The sequence below is a fragment of the Elephantulus edwardii genome, unplaced genomic scaffold (genome assembly GCF_000299155.1).
Source record: "Elephantulus edwardii isolate Elephantulus edwardi_28Jun2011 unplaced genomic scaffold, EleEdw1.0 scaffold00031, whole genome shotgun sequence".
In the NCBI taxonomy this organism is placed as follows: Eukaryota; Metazoa; Chordata; class Mammalia; order Macroscelidea; family Macroscelididae; genus Elephantulus; species Elephantulus edwardii.
Window position 1 is genome coordinate 9,886,908 of NW_006399781.1, and position 22,898 is coordinate 9,909,805.

The following is a 22,898-nucleotide window of genomic DNA, read 5'->3' on the forward strand; positions in this document are numbered from 1 at the left end:
GCTAGTCAACAATATTTAACTAGAAAATTTATTTAACAGTTTTGGGGGGGATATCACAAATTGGAGGTACACAATGGTATCATCCAGATATGCAGTTGACCAAGCTTCTCTGGAGTGAGAAATGCCAGGAAAACAGGGAGAAACCATTTGAGGATTTCAGAGTCTTGTTTTTAGTAAAAGTAAAAAGTTCTTACTGTCAAGTCAGACCAACTCATTGCTGACTCTCCATCGAGTGGGGTTTTGGAAGCTGTAACTCTTATGAGAAGAGGTTGCCCATCTTTGCCCTGTGGAGCTGCTGGTGGATTTGAACCACCAGAGAATTCACGAGCAACTCCGCAGAAGAAAACTGGGTAGACTCCACCTTGGAAACCCAATGCAGAAACGACGGCTCAGTTCTCACACAACAGCACTGAGGATAAGGACTTGGCTCTGGTTTGTGTGCTGGTTTTCTTTGACTGCAATATGGAATTATCATAGACTTGGTGGTTTAAAAGAACAGGAATCTATTTTCTCACTGTTCTGAAGATGGTTGTTGCTGTTGACTATGTCTTGTAGTGATCCTATTAACAACAGTCCCAAATCTTGCCCTCTGCTGCACCATCTTAACAATCTACACCATGCTCAAGTCCATTGCTGCAGTCACTCTATGAGCCCATCTCATTGAGGGTCTTCTTCTCTTTCTCTGATCTTCTACTTTTCCAAGCAGGATGTCTTTTTCCAAGGACTGGTGTCTCCTAAGAACATGCCCCAAGTCTGTGAGACAGTTTCAGGATCCTTGCCTCTAAGGAGTACCCTGGTTGGACTTCCTCCAAGATAGATTTTTGTTGTTGTTTTTGTTTTGGCAGTCCAAGTTGTATATTCAGTACTCTTCGCTGGCACCACAATTCCAGAGCATCAATTCTGGTTTGGTCTTCCTGATTTATTGTCTAACCTTCCTTATTCATTGTTCACCGTGCATATGAATCAATTGAAAACACTATGCCTTGCATTAGGTACGCTGTAATTGTTAAACTGATATCCTTGCTCCTTAACACTGTTAAAAGGTCCTTGAGAGCAGATTTGCGCGATGCTGCACTCCCCTTGGTGAAGGTTAGAGATCTGAAGTCAGTCTCCCTAAGCCAAAAAGCAAAACGTCAGACCGATTGTCCCCTCCCAAGACTGTAGGGGAGCCTCCATTCGTTGCCCTCTAATAGCTCTGCTAACTCCTAGCATTCTTTGGCTTGTGGCCACATCACTCCACTCTGCCTCCATGGTGACTTCACCTGCTTTTCTATCTGTGTCTAATTTCCCTCTTCTTCTTTCTTATAAAGACACACATGAATGCATCTAGAATCTACCCAGATAATATAGCAAATGTCCCCCATCTCCCTAATTAATTACATTTACAACGTTTACCGTCTAAATAGTTCCAGCAACTTGGATTTGCTGTCTTTAAAGGTCTTTATTCAGCTCCTTCTGGTGTGGGCCATTATGGTCATGGGAGGAGCCTTGGAGTAATGGTAGATTCAAAACATAAATATGATTCTTTAATGAGTTATTAAGGAGAAATCTCAACCAAACTCCCTGCAGTCCCATCGATTCCAGCTCATGGTGACTGACCTTCCATTGTGTTTGTGAGGCTATCAATCTTTACATGAAAAGACTACTCAGTGCTGACCTTTAGGTTAGCAACTCAGTATTTAACACACTGTGCCACCAGAGCAACCCAGGTCATTAAGGGAAGCAAATGCTGTATCTTTTCATTCTGGAAGTCACAGTGACCTATGCTTCCTTCAAAGCTATTACATGAATAGGGCCGCTCACATTTCCTAGGTTCTTCAGGCAGAATTGTCAGTTCTGGTCCCCGCAAGATGCTCCAACTGTAGACCATGTTATATATTGAGACTACTAGACATATTTAAGCATAAAATTTTAATTAGCTCTATAAAGTACTACTAACAGCTAGGAAGTGAGATGGAAAGGGGGATGTTCGCACATAGCCAGAAGAGATAACACGAAGATGTCATATCACAAAGATGTCATATGCATAAGCACATGGTCCCTTTGGGTGGGTTTGAACCTCTATGTTTTCGGTTCATAGTTGAACACTTGACCATTCATACCAGCCAGGGACTCCTTGGGTCTTGTTAAAGTACAAAATGAGTACAAACCTAATTACCAGTATTTTTCATAATTACTGTATTTTGTATGGTTCTAATAACTTGCTTATCTGGGTTCCAAACCCTTGACAAATTATAAGAGACGTCCTAACTACTTGGCAGATTCATTCACTAAGAGTTATGAGAAGTGACAGCTACTGTGTTGCCAGACGGGTTGACACCAGACATTAAGACAGAGGAAAATTGGAGTCAACCTAATGGCTGTTAGCGTTCATTACAAAAAGATTCTTTAACTTTGCAAATAGACTTACCAGCATTACTTTAAATGGTAACTCCTATTCATGATTTTATCAGGCTAGCTTTTTTTGAAAATGTTGTTTACATACAACCTAAATTAGGAACACATAAATGGAAAATGTACTTGTAGTGAGTTCAGGTTATACTTTCTGAAGGGAGACATTTAATGATGACTATAAATCCCATCCAATAACTGTAATACCAAATCCTTGTATTGATGGACTATATACTGTTTCCCATCACAAAGACTCATCATTTTGAAATTATTCTTTTTTTTCTTTAGAACTGATTCTTGCACTTGTTCATTATTCATTCTTGAACATTCTTGTTCATTATCATTCTTAACACCAAGAATAAATATTTTAGGCTTATGGATTTTTTTCCTCCTTTGTCATACTCATCTTGGACAGATTGCACTTATAAAAGATCCTTTAGTGTTCTGCAAATTTCAGCTCTTATTCTGAGAGTAGAAATGGAAACTATTCCAATGAATAATTAAGCATCAGGTATGGATTACTCTCTAGCATGAAATCAAATCCACATTCCAAAGCAGTGGCATGAGACAGGCAAAAAGGATTGACCCTTGTGAATTTTAAATGCCAATTCTTGGTAAAGCTTAAAAGTATTCCATCATACGTTTTTCAAAGAATCATCTTGTTTAAAGCATTAACTTTACAACATTACAATCCGTGACTGCTTCTGTGAGCAAAACCAATGTGAAGTAAGGAGAAATGTAGATGTCTAAAGCAACAGGATCTCTTACTAATATGGTTTTAATTACTTCTCTATTAAAATTTGACACTGGATCCATGGTCTAGAGTTCCCTGTTCCTTGGAGTTTTGTCTTGATTGTCTGCAATGCAGTTAGTTGTCTTTGAAAAGTGACAGGATCAGCTGCTGTTTTGATAGAAATTTCAGACTTTATTCACCAGTCCGTCCAATTTGTTGTTGTTGTTGTTATATGCCATCGAGTGGAGTATGAGCAAAGCTATGAGCAACAGATCTGAACCTTGTCCTATCCAGTGCCATCCTCATCATCTCTGACATACATCAAACCATAGATGCAGTGACTGTGTTAATCCACCTCATTGAAGGTCATCCTTTCTTTCACTGGCCTGTCCAAGCGTGATGTACCTTTCCAAGGAAGAGCCTCTCCTAACAGTGCACCCCAATATGTGAGATGCAGTTTCATCATCCTTGCCTCTAAGGAAGCCTCAGGCTGTACTTTCTCCAAGACATCCACCCACTAGCCTTCCTCTCATGTTCTGTCTTCCCTTTTTCATCTACACTAAGGTGCTGTCAGAGACCTTTTCAAAGTGCTGAAGAGCAAGAAAGTCAGTTTAAAAACTAAGGTGTACCTAACTCAAGTTATGGTATTTTCAATTGCTCCATATTGATATGAAACTTCTTCATCTTATTTTGAAAGTTGGACAATGAATAAGGAATACTGAAGCAGAATCAATGTCTTTGAATTGTGGCATTGGCAAAGAGTACTGACCCTACCGAGGACAGCCAAAAGAACAAACGTATTTACTCTGGAGGCAAGGATGGTGAAACTTCATTTCACATGCTTTTGGACTTGTTAGAATGTACCATTCCCTGAGAAAAACATCATTGTGAGGAAAGTCAGTAAAAGAGAGGAAGCCTCTCTAGGAGCTGGATGGGTGACTACAGCAGTGGGCTTCAGCGTTGTTACATCATGACATCTAACAAAAAGAAATCAGTGTTTAAGTGCATCAGTGAATGACGACTATGAATGCAGCGATAATCAAGTTTCAACTTAAAATTTCAACGTGACTTATTGTTCAATTTCCTGAGGTATTTTAAATGGTGTTTTCACTGTGGTGTTTTGGTTTTTTGTTCAGTGATGTGGATGGTCCTCAGAAAATCCTAAAACAGACTTTTTTTTTTTTTAAATTTTGTGTACGTGTACCGTCAAATCAGATCTGACTGGTACAGGAGGATATTGCGCCTCCTTCTCCGGCAGAGCGTCTGGTGGATTTGAACCACGTCTGGTGGATTCGAACCATTAAAACAGACTTTTGCCTTAAGGTGATCTTGATCAACCATAATTACAATGAGTTATATGTAATAATTTTGTTCGAAGCTGTTGCTAAAATGTAGTTACAAAGCTGTAATTTTAAAAGTGGCACTGCAGTTCTATGGCCTTACAAGATCCCTGCGTAGGAAGGGAGGGCATACCAGTGCTATCGCATGCTAGAATGTTCTGTGACAGTGGAGATGCCTGTCTAATGTGGTGGCCACTAGCCATATGTGACTACTGAGCATTGAAATGTGACTTGTGCAGATGAGGAGCTGGATTTTAAAATTTCATTGTCTTTTAATTTAAACAGCCTCTTGTGACTAGAAGCCACCATACTGGATGAGGTTGTTATGTGCAATCAAGTCAACTGCAACTCATAGCAACTCAATAAACAACAGATAGGAACCTTGTCCTACCCTCTGCCGTCCTTAAAATTTCCACTATGACTGAGCCCATTGTTACAGACACCAAGTCAGTCCATTCTATTGAGGTCTTCTCTTTCTCTGATTGTTCACTGTTCCCAGAAGGATGCCTTTTCCCAAGAACTGCTCCTTCCTGACAGCATGTCCAAGTAAATGACGGAAGTTTCACCACCCTTGCCTCTGGGAATACCTGCATTGTACTTTATCCCTGACAGACTCGTTTCCTCTACATTAGCACCACAATTCAAAAGCATAGATTCTTCTGTTGTCCTTACTCATTGTCTAACTTTCAGATGCATGGGAAGCATGATTTAGACCAGGAGCATCTGAGTCTTTAAACTGACAGTGCAGCAAACCCATTCCCGTTAAGCACACAGTATGGTTGGCACGTGAATTTGAATGGCAAAAGCCAGCTTCAGTAAAAGCTGCCTAACGTGAGAGCATCTCCATGCTATTATCTCATCATTTAATCCTCACCAAGATCCTTTTGAAGAGGCTTATTGTCCCTGTGTTTCAGAACACGTGTACCAAGCTGCCTCTACTATAAATATTTAATCAGAGCATGGGTATTGTTTAATATATCTTGATAAAATGCTTTTTCTGGGGTGACCAGCAACCTGATATTGAAACACATACATTATGTAAATACAATGAAATTTTAAAATTTGCTTATTTAGAGAGATTAATGATTTCCCCTTTCTCAGCCTAGATGGGCTCTGCTGGTATAATGGAGAGGGAGTTGCCCCACTAATTCAAAGGCCATCATGAGTGACCCTGCTAGTCTTTGAAATCCCAGTGGCACAGCTTTTAACATCATAGCAACTTGCCAGCCAACACAGTACAACAAAGTGGCAAGTGGTGTACACTCTAATTGGATTCTACTTCTTTTTTCTTGAAAAGCATAGCTAGTCTACAAGGGAAGATAAGTATATCATAGTAAACAGATGCAGGTATGCATAATATTGTAGCATTTATTAGAGATAATTTGTATATATTCACTCTCCACATTGAATTATTCCTATAATCTTCCAGTTAGGGGGATTATTGATCTGTAATAAATAGATAAGTAATAGGATCATTCTTTTGGTAGGGTTGGTTTTTTTGGTTTTGAGTTTTTTCATTTTTTGATTTGGGGTCTGTTTTATTTTTCCAAACTAGACAAGGCAAAAGGGAACAGAATGGTCCCAGGGCCCGAGGCCAGTAAATAGTGATGTCAAATCCTGCGTGTTAAGCAACTGCTTATTTTGGGCTCAGCTGTTCTACTTACCACTTGGAAATGGTCTTTTTGTTTGGTAAGGGATGAAAAGAACCATCCTTTGAATTAGCTTTAAGACTGTATTTTATCATAGCTAAAATCTTGAAATGACCAAGGACAGATCTATTTTTTAATATATTTATAATACTAATTTGATTTTATGCCTTTGATTATTCAAATAGTGTTTCTAATAAATAATACATTCTGTTACCTGAGGATGAAATTTTTATTCATTTCAATAAAATAACATATTTAGCTGGACTTTATGCCAGGTAATATGTTAACCATCTGCAAGTATGAAAGCATTTAGTCTCATTACAACCTTATAATATAAAAGAGTGCTCATGGTCCCGGTTTTGAATTAAGGAAACCAAGATACAGAAATAAGTCATTTGTCCACAGAATTCATATCTGACCCCAGCCTGCCTCTCGACCTCACAGAGCACTAGAGTGCTAAATGAATTGAGGATTACGTTTTGTGGTTTTCTGATTTTGTGAGTAATTGTTATTGTACAAGTTTCAGTAGTCCTGGATACACAAACCACTGTGGACTTTGCGCTGAGGAGGGAATCTTCCTACAGAGGGGGAGACGAGCTCCTGGACGACAGAGTGGCCTTGCCAGAGTGTGCCTGCAGAAAGACAGTGACACATGAGCGAGTGTCCTCTGAAAGACACAGCGCCTAACATGATGTGGAAACTGGCAGGTCTCTAGGCAAGCACATTCCACAATCTCTTTTGGGAACGCAGGGCTGAAACGGTCCTGTTAAGTTGAACTGCTCTTTTGCTTAAAGTACAAGTAAGCTTTTCCTAGAGTTATTTCCTTGAGTGAATAACACAACCTCCTAAAAGATTTCCAGCCTCAGGAGCCCAGTGGAGGGTGCCATAAATTGGTACTGGCTGGGTTTAACATCCTGAGTGTAATTCATAATCTGTTGTCACCACAGAGCACTAACTTTCTTGTGGTTTCTCTTTCCCTCCTACTAAGTTCATTGTCACTGAGTTCTCTTACTAGCCCATGTGTTACATGCAGAGCAGAGCTGGCTCATATGTTTTTCTTGGTTGTAATCTTTAGGCCCCCAGCTGCTCCATGGGAGAAGGATGGGCAGTCTCCTTCCATGCGATTAACTGCTTCTGAAAACCCACCTGAGGGGTCAGCTTTGGGTCAGTTCTAACTCAATAGCAACAATCTTTAGGGAAGCAGATCTCTAGACCTTTTCCAGCAGCACCACTGGGTGGATTGGAACCATCAACTTTTAGAAGTTCAGTGCAAACCATTGGCACCACCTTGGGACCTTTGGCTCCAATTTTGTTTAATGCCTCTGAGTTGGCTCCAGTTCATGAAGATTCTTGTGTAGTGGAGAACGAACCCCTGCGTGGTCCTGGGCCACCCTCACGGTTGTTACTGTGCTTGATGAGGCACTGTGTGTTTGAAGGTCTTCTTTTTACTTACACCCTCTACTTTACCACACACAGTGTTCTCCAGTGACTCATTCCTCCTGCTGACATGTCCAAGTGTAAGAGGCAAAGCCTCACCATCTTCACTTCTAAGGAACATTCTCATAGCACTTGTTCCCATACAGATTCACTTGCTTTTCCGGCAGTCCATGAATGTTTGGGATTCCCAGCTAACACCACAGTTGAAAGGCCTCAGTTCTTCAGTCTTCCTCACTCATTTGTCCACATTTCACAGGCATATGAAGCCATTGAAAATGCCATAGTTTGGATTGGGCACACCTTGCTGTTGGACACTTTAAAAAGGTCTTTGTCAAAACAATTATGAGATATCATCTCACCCCAGTAAGAATAGCAAAATTTAACAGAACAGCAAACATCAAATGCTGGCGAGATTGCAGAGAAACTGGAACCCTTATCCACTGTTGGTGGTAGTGTAGAATGGAGCAACCACTATGGAAGGCAGTATGGCACTTTCTAAAAAAATTGCAAGTAGATATACCATATGACCCAGCAATTCCACTACTAGGAATTTATGCTAAAGAAACCATAACCACCACTCAAGCAGATATATGCACACCCATGTTTATTGAGACTTTGTTCGCAATAGGAAAGAGCTGGAAACAACCCAAGTGTCCATCAAAAACCAAATGGATAGAGAAGCTCTGGTATATCTACCCAATGGAGTACAATGCTGCATTGAAAAACAAGGAACTCATGAAATATTATACAAAATGGGTGACCCTGCAGGACATTATATTGAGTGCACTATCTCCATCACTAAAGGATAAATATTGCATAGGGCCACTGTTGTAAAACAGGACTGACATCGGGGTTGAGGAAAGGCAGAGAAGGAGGGAAGGAATGATATATACTGCATTGAAACAGATGAGAGAGAGAACTGTTTAAAAGGGTTATATGAATGGATATTATTGTCATGACAGGAGTCCAGAATGAAGGCTGCACAATGGAGTGGACTTAGGGGAAGGGATTATATAACAATGAAAGAGTTTTTCTTTTACTTTCCAAGGAGAAGATTGAATTAGGGTGGGCAGGGAGAAAAGTGCAACAATGAATGACTGGAAACCCTAAGTCTCTGTTAAATTCCATTAAAATTAATTTTAAAAAATTTACATTTCTTTAAAAGTAAATAAAAAAAATCCTTGGCAGCAGATTTGCTGAATACAGTACATCATTTTATTTCTTGACTACTGCTTTCATGACCATTAATATTTTTTTATACTAGTTTATTTACAAAATTCAAATACATTGTTTTTCAGACCAGATTCTTCCCATTTCTCTCACACCCCCCACCTATCAAATCATACAGCCCTATGATTAATTCCTGCCCCAGCACATCTTCACCCCTCTGCTTCCACCCCGCCACCTCCCACCTTGGATCTTCATACTCATTCTACAGTAATGGTTTTATACAATGTTTGTCCCTGTGGGCCTGAGTTAGTTCTCTCAGCGTAATGTTGTTGCTGATTGCCTTTGAGTCGAGCACAACTCATAGTGACCATATGAACAAAAGGCCTGAAGCCCTCTACAACTATCAACATTTATCAAAGTTCATAGAGTGTTTGGAGGCATATTGTTTAGGAAGTAAATGCCACACCTGCTTCCAACAGCATAATGAGGAGCATAAATTTTGGTCTTTAGTAAAAGTAAATCCTTGACAACTTCAGTCTTTTCTTCATTTATCATGATACCTCATATTGGTCCAGTTGTGAAGATTTGTGGCTTTTGATGTTGAGTTATAATCCATACAAAGGCTTTGATCTTCATCAGTAAATGTGTCAAGTCTTCTTTGTTTTTAGCAAACAAGATTGTGTCCTTTGTATATTGCAGATTATTAAGGAGTTTTCCTGCAATTTTGATGCCATATTCTTTTTCATATAATCGAACTTCTTGTACTCTTTGCTCAGTGTGCAGATTAAAGATATTTGCTTAGTATCCAAAGCTTGACCTTGCATCTATCCTTCCTGAATTTAAAGACCATCTCGGGAACCGGTTTGGAGCCCCGAATACTAATGAGCGAAGACCAGAGGAGCAGTGGGAGGATATCAAGAATATCATCCATGAAGAATGTAAAAGGGCATTACGAAGATGGAGGAAGAAGAAAAGGCCACAATGGATGTCATAAGGGATATTGCACTAGAGCACCAAGAAGCGAAAGCAAAGGGAAGGAATCAAGATGTTAAGTTGCTGAACAGAAGATTTCAAAGGGCATCACTGGAAGACAAAGCAAAATATTATAATAAAATGTGCAAAGAGCTGAAGTTGAAAAATCAAAAGGGATGAACTCACTCTGCATTTCTTAAGCTGAAAGAACTAAAGAACAAATTAAAGCCTTGAGTTGTAGTACTTAAGTATGCTGTGGGCAGAATGTTGAATAACCCAGGAAGCATCAAAACAAAATGAAAGGAATACACAGAGTCACAATACCAAAATAATTGGCTAACAGAAGAATTTCATGAAACAAAATATGATCAAGAGCCTATGATGATGAAGGAAGAAGTGTAAACTGTTCTGAAGGAATAGGCAAAAAACAAGGCCCAGGGAATTTATGGAATACCAATTGACATATTTCAACAAACAAGACGCTGCCGTGGACATGCTCACTAAGTTGTGACAAATCTGGAGCACAACTATCTGGCTCTTTGACTGGAAGAGATCCAAATTTGCTCCCATTCCAAAATAAAGGCAATCTGACAGAGTGTGAAAATTATCAAACATTATCATTAATATCACATGCAAGCAGGATCCTGCTGAAAATTATTTAAAAATGACTGGAACAGCACATCAGCAGAGAACTGCCAGATGTTCAGACTGCATTTAGAAAAGGGTATGGCACTAGGGATATTATAGCCATGGCTATGTGGATTTTAGCTGAAAGCAGAGAGTACCAAAGGAATGTCTATCTGTGTGTTTCATTGACTATGCAAAGACTTTTAATTGTGTGGATCACACCAAACTGTGGCTAACTCTGGGAAGAATGTGAATCCCAGAACACTTGATTGTGCTTCTGCGAAACTTATACTTGGACCAGGAGACAGTTGTCAGAACAGAGCAAGGAAACCCTGCCTGGTTCAAGATCAGCAAAGGTTGTGTCAGTGATGCATCCTGTCTCCATACCTTTTCAATCTATATGTAGAACAGATCATGCAGGAGGCTGGACTTTATGAGGAGGAATGTGACATCAGTATTGAAGGAAGACTCCTCAGTAGCCTGCATTATGCAAATGACACAACCTTGTTTGCTGAAACTGAGGAGGACCTGAGGCATTTTCTGCAGAAGGTCAAGGACTGCAACCTTCAATATGGATTGAAGCTCAGCTTCAAGAAGACAAAAATTCACCACTGAACCAATTGGCAGTATCTTTATAGGTGAAGAGATTGAGATTGTTAACAGCTTTAGTTTGCTTCGTTCCACGATAGCACTCTTGGTACCAGCATCCAGGAAATTAAGACGAATTGCTTTGGGGGAAATCTGCTGTCAGGGGACCTCTCCAGAGTACTGAAGAGCAATAGTGTCTGTATAGAGCCTCAAGTGTGCCTGATTCACGCCAGTGGTCTGTGCAATTACTTGCTATACATCAGAGAGCTGGACAATGACTAAGGATGATAGAAGAAGAATTGATGCCTTTAAGTTGTGGTGCTAGAGAGGAATATTGAGTATATTGGTGGAAGATCTATCAACAATCTGCGATATGCAGATGACAAAACCCTTCTTGCGGAAAGTGAGGAGGACCTGAAGCACTATGCTGCAGAGGGTCAAGGACTGCAGCCTCCCATATGGATTGAGGCTCAATATCAAGAAGACAAAGATTCTTACCACTGGGCCAATTGGCAGCATCAGGATGGATGGTGAAGAGATTGGGATTGTACACAGCTTTAGTTTGCTTGGCTCCACAGTCAACACTCTCGGCACCAGTAGCCAGGAAATTAAAAGACATATTGCGATGGGAAAGTCTGCTGTTAGGGACCTCTCCAAAGTACTGAAGAGCAGTGGTGTCTCTGGAGACAAAGGTGCGTGTGATACAGGCCATGGTCTTTGCAATCACTTGTTATGCATCAGAGAGCTGGACAATGACTAAGGAGGATAGAAGGAGAATTGATGCTTTTGAGCTGTGGTGCTGGAGAAGAGTATTGAGGGTACCATGGACTGCTAGGAAAACAAACAGATTCATCCTGGAAAGGGTTAAACCAGGCGGCTCCTTGGAGGCAAGGATTCTGAGGCTCCATCTGACATATTTTGGACATGTTGTAAGGAGGGTCCAGTCCTTGGAGAGGAACATCATGCTTGGTAGGGTGGAGGGACAGCGCAGGAGGGGAAGGCCCTCCATGAAGTGGATTGATTCAGTGACTGGGGCAAGTGGGATGGGTGTGTCGGAGATGGTGCAATTGGCACAGGACAGAGTGGAGTTTAGGGCTGTTGTACATAGGGTCACTATGAGTCGCAAGTGACTCAACGGCACATAACAACAACAACAGCAACCATGGACTGCTAGGAGAACAAACTGGCTCACCCGGGAGAGGGTGAAACAAAGCTGCTCCTTGGAGAGCAAAGATTTTGAAGCTTCGTCTGACATACTTTGGGCATATTGCAAGGAGGGACCTCTTTGTAGAGGATTATCATACTTGGGAAGGTGGAGGGACAGCATAAGAGAAGATGACCCTGGATAAGATGGATTGACTTAATGTCTGGGGTCATGAACATAGGTATGTCAGAAACCGTGAGGTTGGCTCAGGACAGAGCAGGGTTCAGAGCCATTGTACATAGCGTTGGTATATAACAACAACAACATGCAGATTGAATAAGTACAGTGAAATTATATAGCACAGACCCACATCCTTCCTATTTTAAATCATATAATAGCCCCCTGTTGTATTTAAATGACCACTCGTTCTATATACACGTTGTGCAAAAGCACAATTAAGTGTTCTGGAATTCCCATTCTTCACAATATTATTCATTATTTAATATGATCTACACTATTGAATGCCTTTATATAGTGAATAAAATGCACGTATCTTTCTGGTATTCTCTGTTTTCAGACAAGATCTAATATTCAACAATGATATCCCTTGTTCCATATTCTCTTCTGAATCCATTTTGAATTTCTGGTAGTTTCCAGTCAATATATTGCTCCAGCAATTTTTAATTTGTCTTCAGAATTTTACTTGTGTTTGATGTTAATGACACCGTTGTATAATGTCCCCATTCTGTTCAATTACTTTTCTCGGTAATGGACACAAATAGAAATCTCTTCCTGGTTTAATCGCCCAGATAGCTGTCTTGCAGATTTCTTGACATAGACCTGTGAGTACCTCCAGCACCATATCCGTTTGTTGAAACTGTCCCATTGTTATTCTGTCCTTTCCTGGAACCTTCTTTTTCATTAGTGCCTTCAGCACAGCTGGAGCTTCTTCCTTCTGCCTGATTGGTTCTTGATTGTATGCTACCTCCTGAAATAATTGAGCATCACCCAATTCTTTTAGTTACAGTGACTGTATATTCTGTCTATCTTCTTTTGATGCTTTCTGTATCATTCAATATTTTGCTCATAGAATCCTTCACAATTGAAACTTAAGGCTTGAAAATGTTTTTCTTCACTGCTTTCAATTTGAGAAATACTGAGTATTCTTCCTCTCCATTTCCTCCAACTGTAGGTATAAATGGTGGTTGTTGTTGTTGTGTACCGTAGAATTGGAACCAACTCATAGCAGACCCTCCAGCAGGTTTTATAGCACCACAATATCACACATCACAACATTGCAATAAATAGTGTCAACTCCAACATACTCTGGTATTATCAGATATTCATAGTCTTAACCAAAAATACAGCTACAAGAGAGCTCTGGTGGCCTAGTGGCAAGAAGCTGCACTGCAATCCTGAAGGCATGTGGTTCGAATCCACAAGATGCTTCACTGGAGAAGGAGGGGAAATCTCGTCGGATCTGACTCGACGGTACATAAGAAGAAAAAAACAAACACAAAACACAGCTCCATGGAAGACCCTGAAGAATACATGATTATTAAATGAAATGGTGTGAAGAAGATAAATGAGGTGAGGGATTTGGTTGATGAAGGACAGTACTGTCCCTTCCAAATGGGAATTTTTGGTAAACTGCTTTCAGACAAGAGGCTAAACTCCAGGTTTCTGATTTGAACAATCTAGTTGAAGGTTTGTAATATGAAAAAGTTATCCAAGTTTTTAAAAATTTCAAATCAGAATCCAAGTTGCAGACTTGTACTCTGAGAACAAACAACAACAACCCCCATTTTCAAATTTCTTCTCTTACTGTTTAGTTTTGCCCGCTCACTTACTCATTCCCGTGGAGCCGGGACCCCCTCACAGCTCACCCTCCACGGTTTTCCTACGGCTCTGTGTCACACAGGAGTTGCCAGTCTTTCTCCCACAAGAGCACTAGTGGATTTGAACTGACAGAGAGGCCCCACCTCTGGGTTGGCAGCCCTGCTGCTTTCGACTTCGCCATGTGAGCTCCCATTTAGGAGGCTGCTTGTTACTATTGTGTGCTGTTGAGTCGGGCCCGAGGCAAAGCTCACCCTCCAGGTTTTCAGCAGCAGTACATTCCGTTCGTCCTTCTCCCACAGAGCATCTGGTGGATTCAAACTGCATGCCTTTGTGATTGCAGGACAGCTTCTTACCACTAGGCCACCAATCCAAATTCATGTTGCCGACTCTAGGAAAATAATTCAAAATCTGAGCATTTTTAAATTATTCTCTATTAGCAAAATGGAAACATAATAAACCCCATTAGCCCTCCTACTTGTCTTTCTGGGACTTTGGTACAAAGTCAATACAACATCTCAGTATCAAGAAAACAAAACTCCTCACCACTGGACCCTGAAATAACATCATGAGAGATGGAGAAAAGATTGAAGTTGTGACCGATTTCATTTCACTTGGATCCACAATTGACACCCATGGTCAAGAAATCTGAAGACTTGTTGCATGGAGGAAATCTGCTATCACGGACCTAGTACGTCATTTTTAAAGAGTGAGGTGCACCTGATGTAACCATGCTAATTCCCATTGTTTCCTGTGCATCTGAAATGTAAACAATAAACCAAGAATATCATAGAAGAATTGAGGCCTTGAATTGTGATGTTGGAGAAGAGTATTGAGTATCCTATGGGCTACCGAAAGAACAAACAGATCTGTCCTGGGTTAAGGACATTGTCAGGTTCTTTGTTAGAGGCAAAGGTAGTGAGATTGCACCACGCACATTTTTGACATGTTGTCAGAAGGGCTAGTTCTTGGGGAAAAGACATCATACAGGGAAAGGTGGGGAGTCAGAGAAAGGGAGGAAGACCCTTAAGGAAATGAGTTGACACAGTGACTAGAATAAGGGGGCTCAACTGAGCATAATAGAGATTGTGAAGATGGTGCATGAAAGGGCAAGAGTCAGATCTACTGTTTCTGGGGTCATTGTGAGTCGTAGCCAATTAGCTGGCAAGTGACAACAATGATGGTGCTAGGGAGAAGCCTGTCACCTCTGAACTGGGATCTACCTCTGAACTGGGATCCAGGCAAGTCCTGTTTCCTTCAGTTATCTCTAGGTAAGGTTCCTCACACATCTCCATGGGTTTCAACCACTTCATTAGTTTTAAAAGAACTAGCAAGAGCTTCTGGTTAGTTCTCTAAATTTTGCTGAAAGTGAGGTATAATTGAAGTGCTTGCTGCAGAAGATCAAAGACTACAGCCTTCAATATTGGTTACATTTCCACATCAAGAACGTAAATATCCTCACCATGGAACCGGTAGGCAACATCATGACAGATGGAGAGAAGATTGAAATTGTCAACGATTTCATCTTACTTGGATCAACCCCATTGTACCAGCAGTCAGGAAATCTAGACAGTATTGCGTTGTGAAAGTGTGCTAGCAGTAACCTCTCTAAATTACTGACGGTTAGTGATGCCAGTTTGAAGACTAAGGTGTCCCAGACTTGGGCCATGATCTTTTCCATCACTTGCTATGCAACTGAGAGCTAGACAGTGAATAAAAATGACAAGAAGAATTGATGCCTTTGAGTTGTGGTGCTGGAGAAGAACACTGAACATCCCATGGACTCTTCTTCATTTCATAAGAACAGATCTGTCTTAGAGAAAGTGCAGCTAAAGTGCTCCTTGAAATCAAAGATGATGAAGTTTTATCTCATATGTTTTAGGTATGTTCTTAGGAGAGGCTATTCCTTGGAAACGGACCTCATGCTTGGGAAGGTGGGGTTTCAGCGAAAGAGAGGAACACCCTCAGTGAGATGGATTGACACCGTGACTGCTGCAATGGGCTCAAGTATGTCAGAGACGATGAGGATGGCACAGGATAGGACAGTGTTCAGATCTGTTGTTCATAAAGTCACTCTGAGTCATACTCAATGGCACCTAAAAACAACCACCATAAGTTCAAGATGGTATGTACTTACTTTAAGGAATAGGCAAGAAAAGCCAGAGAGCAAGACAGATGGAGAAGAGCTCTGCATGCCAGTCAGCAAATAGTCAATAAATCTCAAAATAATAACACAAATTAAAATTTTTATTCAATCTTAGTTGTACTGAAAACTTCGAGGAACCACATTTTCCAAAATCTTTTCTTTAACAATACTCCTCTCTGTGATTAAAATTCAAAATCTGAGCATTATAAAATTATTCTTTATAAGCAAAGTGGAACAATCAGTATAATAAGGGCACAATTCTGGGGCCATTTGGCCATATTTCTCTCTGCCGCTCGTCTTTCTGGGATCTTGGCAGGAAGCCAGTGTAATCTCCTGAACTTGGCAGTGCCCAAGTGAATTGGCAGCTGCTGCTGTTTCCGCCTCTTCACTACTGATTTTACACTCTTGGGCTTCAGAATTCCCAGGTCAGGGGAGGTTTACCTCAGGCAGAAATGGGAATACCCACCACCTTGCTATTGGCGGTATCACCTTACCTCTAGACTTGCGGTATCACCTTACCTCTAGACTTGCCGAGGCGTTTACATAAACGTCACCCTCAGAATTTGCTCCTTGTCCTTAGTTCCTGAGTGGTAACCTCCCAAACCTTGGAATTTCCCCAGCAATCCTAAGAGTTTTTGATGAGGGCTCCAGACTGTACCTAACCTAACAGGTTTATGCTCAGAAATTGCCTCTTGGGTGGCGGCTGGCCCAGCTAGAAAAGGCCCACCATGTAATAACAACCTCCTGATCGCCTCATGATAGGAAACCCCTAGGGGAGAGAGACCAGGGTTTTAGTTATGCAGGGAGACTTCCAGTGGAGGCTCTGGAGGCAGCTCCCTGGGTTCCCCGGGTGGTGATAGGCATCAGCACATGGTGAGCAGAGCATGTAGCCTTGTGGAGTAAGACACTCTGCACTGCAGGCTCTACCACACCTCATCCTATCCATCTCTTCCTTTGAACCTTTTTTGCTGTTTAAAACTATCATTGTAAGTATAGTATTTTCTTTGATTTCTTTGAGTAGTTTTCTTTCATGATTAAACCCAACGGAGGATGGGGAGTCAGTAGATCAGAACTGAGGGATTTAAGGAACCCAGAACATATGGCTTGTCATCCTGGAAGGGGAGAGCGAACTCTGAACTTGTAACCAAGTCAGAAGTGAAGAGTTCTGCAGTTGGCATTGTAAAGGGGCAGTAGGAAAATGTCACATTGGTAGCCACAGGTCAGAACTTAGGGTACCACAGAGACTGGCCACTTGCTGCTGGCACACAAAGTTTCTGGGAGACTGGCTGGGCTTGGTACATCCCCACCTTCCCAGGCTGTTTCTCATAGATGAGAGTAACATTCCACCTTAGCCCGTTATCTTGCTCTTCATTGCTCTGCCATTCCTTGTCATTTCCCGTTTGACTCTCAAATTTTGACACTCTTGCCTTATTACCTTTCTATCCCCTCCTGCCAAACAATTACCTTTGTTTTCTCAGGAACTAAAAAATTTTTTTTTAAAAAACCATCATTCCATGCCCAGGAAGGAAGGCAGCTGAGGCACATCTGGTCGGGGAGGGAGGGACTGAGAAGCAGAAGACAGAGGCAGAGGTAGCAGGACTCCTATGCTCCCCCAGCCTTCATCCTCCACCTCCTCACTGTGCGCTGGTGGCACGTGGGTGTACACACAAACACAGGTACAAGTTCAGTGTCTCGAGCCCTCCTACACGCTTCTTAAATGGAGTGTCAGCTCCAAACGGATTTGGATATAGTCATGGTGATGACTTTTCTCTCCCTTTGTTCTTATGCCGCTGGATTGCTCTGCTTTTGTTGGTTGCAATTGGACTTTATATTCTTGATAAGCACGAGGGAGGCCTGCCTGACTCCACATCTTTACACACACCTTGAAGGCTGCCTGGTGTCATCCCACTCCCAGATCTGTGCTGACTCACCAGTCCCTGGGGCACCTCCCACACCCCGTGGATCCATTCAGGGTCACACTCCAGGTGGTGGCTTGTGCTGCCCTGGGGAACAGCTCTGGCACGTCTCGAGTAAACCTCTGAATTCTTACACTGTTTGTCCTCAGTGGTCAAGAAGTCATTGCTCTTAGTTTCTGCATGTTGAAATGAAAACTGGACTAGTACAAAGAGTGTAGGCTAAAGAAGTCAGGTTCACTCCAGCTCTGCACTGACCAGGTCTTTTCTTTTGCAAGTTGGTGATCTCTTGGGGATTTGATTTGCTCATCTGTAAAACAAGTGGGTTGAACTGTAGTCCTTGAAGGTTCTGTTTATTCCTTCTTGTTGTGGTGGTGGTGTACCATCGAGTCAGAACCAACCCATAGCAGACCCTCCAGCAGGTTTTCAGAGGCACTTAATCGCCTGGGAGAAGATTGCCCGTCCTTCTCCTACTGAGCAGCTGGCGGAATTGAACTACTTGCCTTTCGGATTGCAGCGCAAATTCTTACCACTAGGCCATCAGAGCTCGTCAAATTGAAAGTGGTAATGATACTAAAATTCTCTTTCTAGACTCATTGCCAGTGCCAACTAGAACAGCTTCACTATACGTTGTTTACGCAACCCTTAACCTTTTGGACTCAGTCACTGATGATTCAGTGGTGGATCCTGGTCATGTGCACGGCAGGACCTGGGTGCACTTTTCAGCCAGTGAACTTCTCGTGCAGCTACCATCCCTCTGTCAGTGGAGGCCTGTGTGTTTCTGTGATGTGAGCAGGTTTCAGTGGAACCAGCGGACGAAGAACTAGGAAGAAAGGCCAGCTGATCTATTTCCAGAAATCAGCCAATGAAAACACAGCAGTGACAACAGTCCAGTTCATAACCTCTCATGGGGGTGGCATTGGGTCAGCTTGCATTTCTTTCCACTGTCCATGGGGTTGCTACAAGTCAGAGGCTGACTCTGCAGCAGCTAACCACAGCTGTCCTTTGGGGATAGAAAGACATTAGGAAGCACACGTTTCTAACTTTTTGTGTTTGAACTCATTCCAATATGATGTCATCAGACAGAGAAACTCAGGACAAAAGTAACAAAACCTAAAATCCACCAGGAATTACTATGAAGTCCTGCCGTTTGATTTGAAAAGGAAAAACTTCACAAATGGTGCTTGGCTCAAATTCACACATACCTCTGTGTATTCTCATGGTCCTCGCGGTTGGTGTCAGCTGCTCTGCGCTAGCATAGCTTTGCCCTGTGCCATATAGGATAACTAGGCATGCCAGGGCGAGGGCAGACTGGAGGTGACTGCCGAGCCAGTGGCCAGGTCACATAGTTCCGAGTCAGCAGTCCTAAAAGCAGTCAGGCACAGCAAGGTCAGAAAGGCCAAAGGCCAAAGAAAATGCAAGTTTGTGGCAGGAGATTTTTTTTAAAGGCAAAATATGACTTCAAAATGAACACAGAAGAGACCAGGATAGAGGGAATGGCATAAGGGTGGGGGTCAAGTCAGCAATAAGTCAGCACTTTAATAAAAAGTTCTAGCTTCCCCCCCGCTTTTCTTTCCTATTTTATATTTTCAAGCTCCTTCTCAGCCTTTGGGTTGTTTTTTTTCATATCCCGGTATTTTAAGTCCCTCAAGAGTACTGAATGTACCATGGACTGCCAGGAAAACAGATTCATCTTGGAGAGGATTAAACCAAGCTACTCCTTGGAGGCAAGGATTCTGGGGCTTCGTCTGACATATTTTGGACATGTTGCCAGGAGGGACGGGTCCTTGGAGAGGGACATCATGCTTGGGAGGGTGGAGGGACGGCGCAGGAGGGGAAGACCCTCTATGAGATGGATTGAATCGGTGACTGGGGTAATCGGGATGGGTGTGTCAGACGGTGCGGTTGGCGCAGGATAGGGCAGGGTTTAGGGTCTGTTGTGCGTAGGGTCGCTATGAGTCGCAAATGACTCGACGGCACATAACAACAACAACAACAACATATTACCTAACCTTTCCAGCTAAAGTCATCACTCTGGTTTGTTTAAATGGACACTCACTTGCCTATTCCCTTATGCTAAGTTGCCTGCATTACATACTGGGCCCCACCATAGCTGGCTATTTCATTGTTTCTGGGTTACCAGCCCTTTTGCACATTCCCTGCTTATTCCTCCCTGACTTTCTTTGTCAATTTCAAACACGTCTATCTTCTTTCCAAGGTCCATCTAAGTCCTGCCTCTTGTTCATTATGTGTTCGTTAACTCTGCCCTCTTTAATTCTCATCTTTCATGGATTATTATTTTTCTTCTTCACAGAAGAAGGCACATTGCTGGGCTGGGGGCAACAGTTGTTATGATACCCTCAAAATGTAATTATTAGCTCCTGCAGTCCTTTGTAAGTTTCAGGATAGGAACTATACCCAAGAAAGACTTTTTTGTTTGTTTTGTTTTATATTGATTTGCTCACAAAATTCATATATATGTTTCACACTATTCTTCATTTATATCATGTTTAGAAATAGGAATGGTCCTGCAGGGATTTGAAAAGATTGGGTAATGATGGGCAAGGTCCAATGGTGATAGATTTCCTAAAATAAGTGCATGGGAGTGATTGTATGAAAGACTTTTTGCTGTGAGGAAAAGAGCCTGGCTCTGAGACCTCTGGCTGATTACTTAACCACTAGTTTCCTTCTGGTAGAAATAAGGCTAACCATTCCATGCTCTGATTTCCTAACACAGAAGCTCAAATGCTTAGTTCAAATGATTACAGATAAAAGAACTTTTGAACTTGGAAGATATTCTAAGAATGTGAAGAAATATGCCATTGTGTCACTAAGAATAAGATAATTTAGGAATCTGGATTTGAGCTAGAATTTCATTCCTGCTCTACCAATTGCTCAAGGAACGATAACAAAAAAATGTTGATTCCAATTCAGTGTAAGCCTTGGGAACGCAGTTGAATTGCCCCATACAGTTTCAAAGGCTGTAAATCTTTACTGAAGGAGACTGGGGATCTTTTTCTCATGGAATAGCTGGTGGATTTGAACAGCCAACTTTTTGGTAGACAACTGAGAACTTAACCACTGCAACACCCGGGCCCATTAATTACTCAATAAATGACCTTAATTTGAATTCTTTGTGTAATTCTTGGTAAACTGGGGGCAATGGAAATAGATAATGGAAAGCACTAACTGAGATAATGATATACTAAAGTTGATGTTCGCCAGAGGGAATTGTTAAATATTTAGAAACTTTGCAAACAGGTTGCTAACTTGTTATTAGCTTGAAACTTGGCCATAAGAGGAGTATTTCCACCAGGGAAATTGGACAATAATCTACAAATTGGATAGTTTTGTTTTCTTTTGTCCTGGAGAGATTAAAGCACACATACAAGACATTGTAGTCATGGCAGACTCTCAGTTTCATATTAGGTTCTCCACGCTTCTGTCCTCTTTCATCCCTCTATGCCCTTGTTTATGCTTCTCCTGCCTCTATTAGACGCTCTGCCTTTTCTTTCACTCTTTTCTATTCCTGATGGGCTCTTGTATGTCCTTCAGATGATTGGAAGTCTCTGTGTTATGGCAGCTGCCCCTGAAGTACCCTTCCGTCTCTGTGCCAAGAGCGTCTGCCTGGTTTATTGTATACACTGTACTTTAGATCTCTATTGGGGTGTCTTTTGCCCCTTCTGTAAAGTGAAGTCATCTTTGTATCCTGAACTGGAGCATTCTAAAACCCAAAACTCAAACTCATTGCCATTAAGTCAGAATGGACACAGCTGACCCTCCAGTGGGTTTTTGGGAAGTTACAAGTCACATGGGAGATGGCTCATCATCTCTCTCCTGTGGAGCCACTGTGTGGATCTGAACCACCAGAGTGGTACTGCCTTTGGGATAACAGCACCACACCCTATGGACTGTGCCACCAGAACGCCCTGGCATTCTCAACGCTCAATACAGAGGGAAGGAAAAAAAATTACTAAAGCAAGATTTGCCAAGACAGCAAATTTGTTAAGAGAGATAACTTTAGATTTTTTTTTCTGCTTGGTAGATCCAATCTAGAACAACTTCATGTTCTTATTTTTTAAAGGATAGATGGTCCTGAGAAACCGGAAGCAGAAAGCAAACCTAAAGAGGGTGAGCTTAGTTGTGTGGCCATTTATTTGGTAATACAAATTTTGTATCTCAGGAGGTTGCATTGCCATATACACAAGACATGTACCCACATCATCTAATGACTAACTTAGAAAACTAAGTAATACCCCAGTGGATGTAACACTAAAGTGAAGAGACTTTGCAACCTATAACAATATAGGATGCAATTTTTGAAGTCTGTATATCAAAACAATTTCATTTTCCTGTGGGGAGGGAAAATTTTTCTAACTATGAAAAATGCAGATTATGTGGGCTGCATAGAATTAATTACCTTGGGAAGTACAAAAATAACACTTCTGGTCATTGAGTTGACTTTGACTTATAGTGATCCAGTTAGATGGAGTAGAACTGCCCCCTAAGACTTCCAGCACTAAGAACCTTTCCTGAATGTTGTTGTCAGAGCTGCAAAGTGGTTCTGGCTCGACACACAACAGAACAAACCATTGTGCTGGCCCATCCCACCCTTATAGCCACTGCCATGTTTGAGCTCATTGCTGAAGCCAACTCAGTGAGGTTCTTACTCTTTGATCCTCTACTGCACCAACAATGATACCCTCCTCCTAAGACTCGCCTCTTATGGTAACTTGCCTAAGGTGTGTTTGATGAAATCTTACCATCTTCACTTCTTTTTGTTTTTGCTTAAAAAAAATTGATAAAACTTGTATACTGGTTTGCTTACAAAGTGCATCTACATTGTTTTTCACACCGAATCATTCCCACTTCCTTCACCCACCCTTCTCTCTACCCTTCAGATTGTGCGACCCTGTGATTACACCCCTGTCCATCCTCACCCCTCTTCACTT

General features: G+C 41.7%; 1 protein-coding gene across 1 annotated transcript in view; it reads left to right on the forward strand.

The window, feature by feature from the left end:
• The window catches only part of MAP3K13 (mitogen-activated protein kinase kinase kinase 13), a 218,861-nt gene that overhangs the window by 141,076 nt on the left and 54,887 nt on the right, over positions 1 to 22,898 (forward strand). The gene's annotated exons all lie outside the window — the stretch shown is intronic.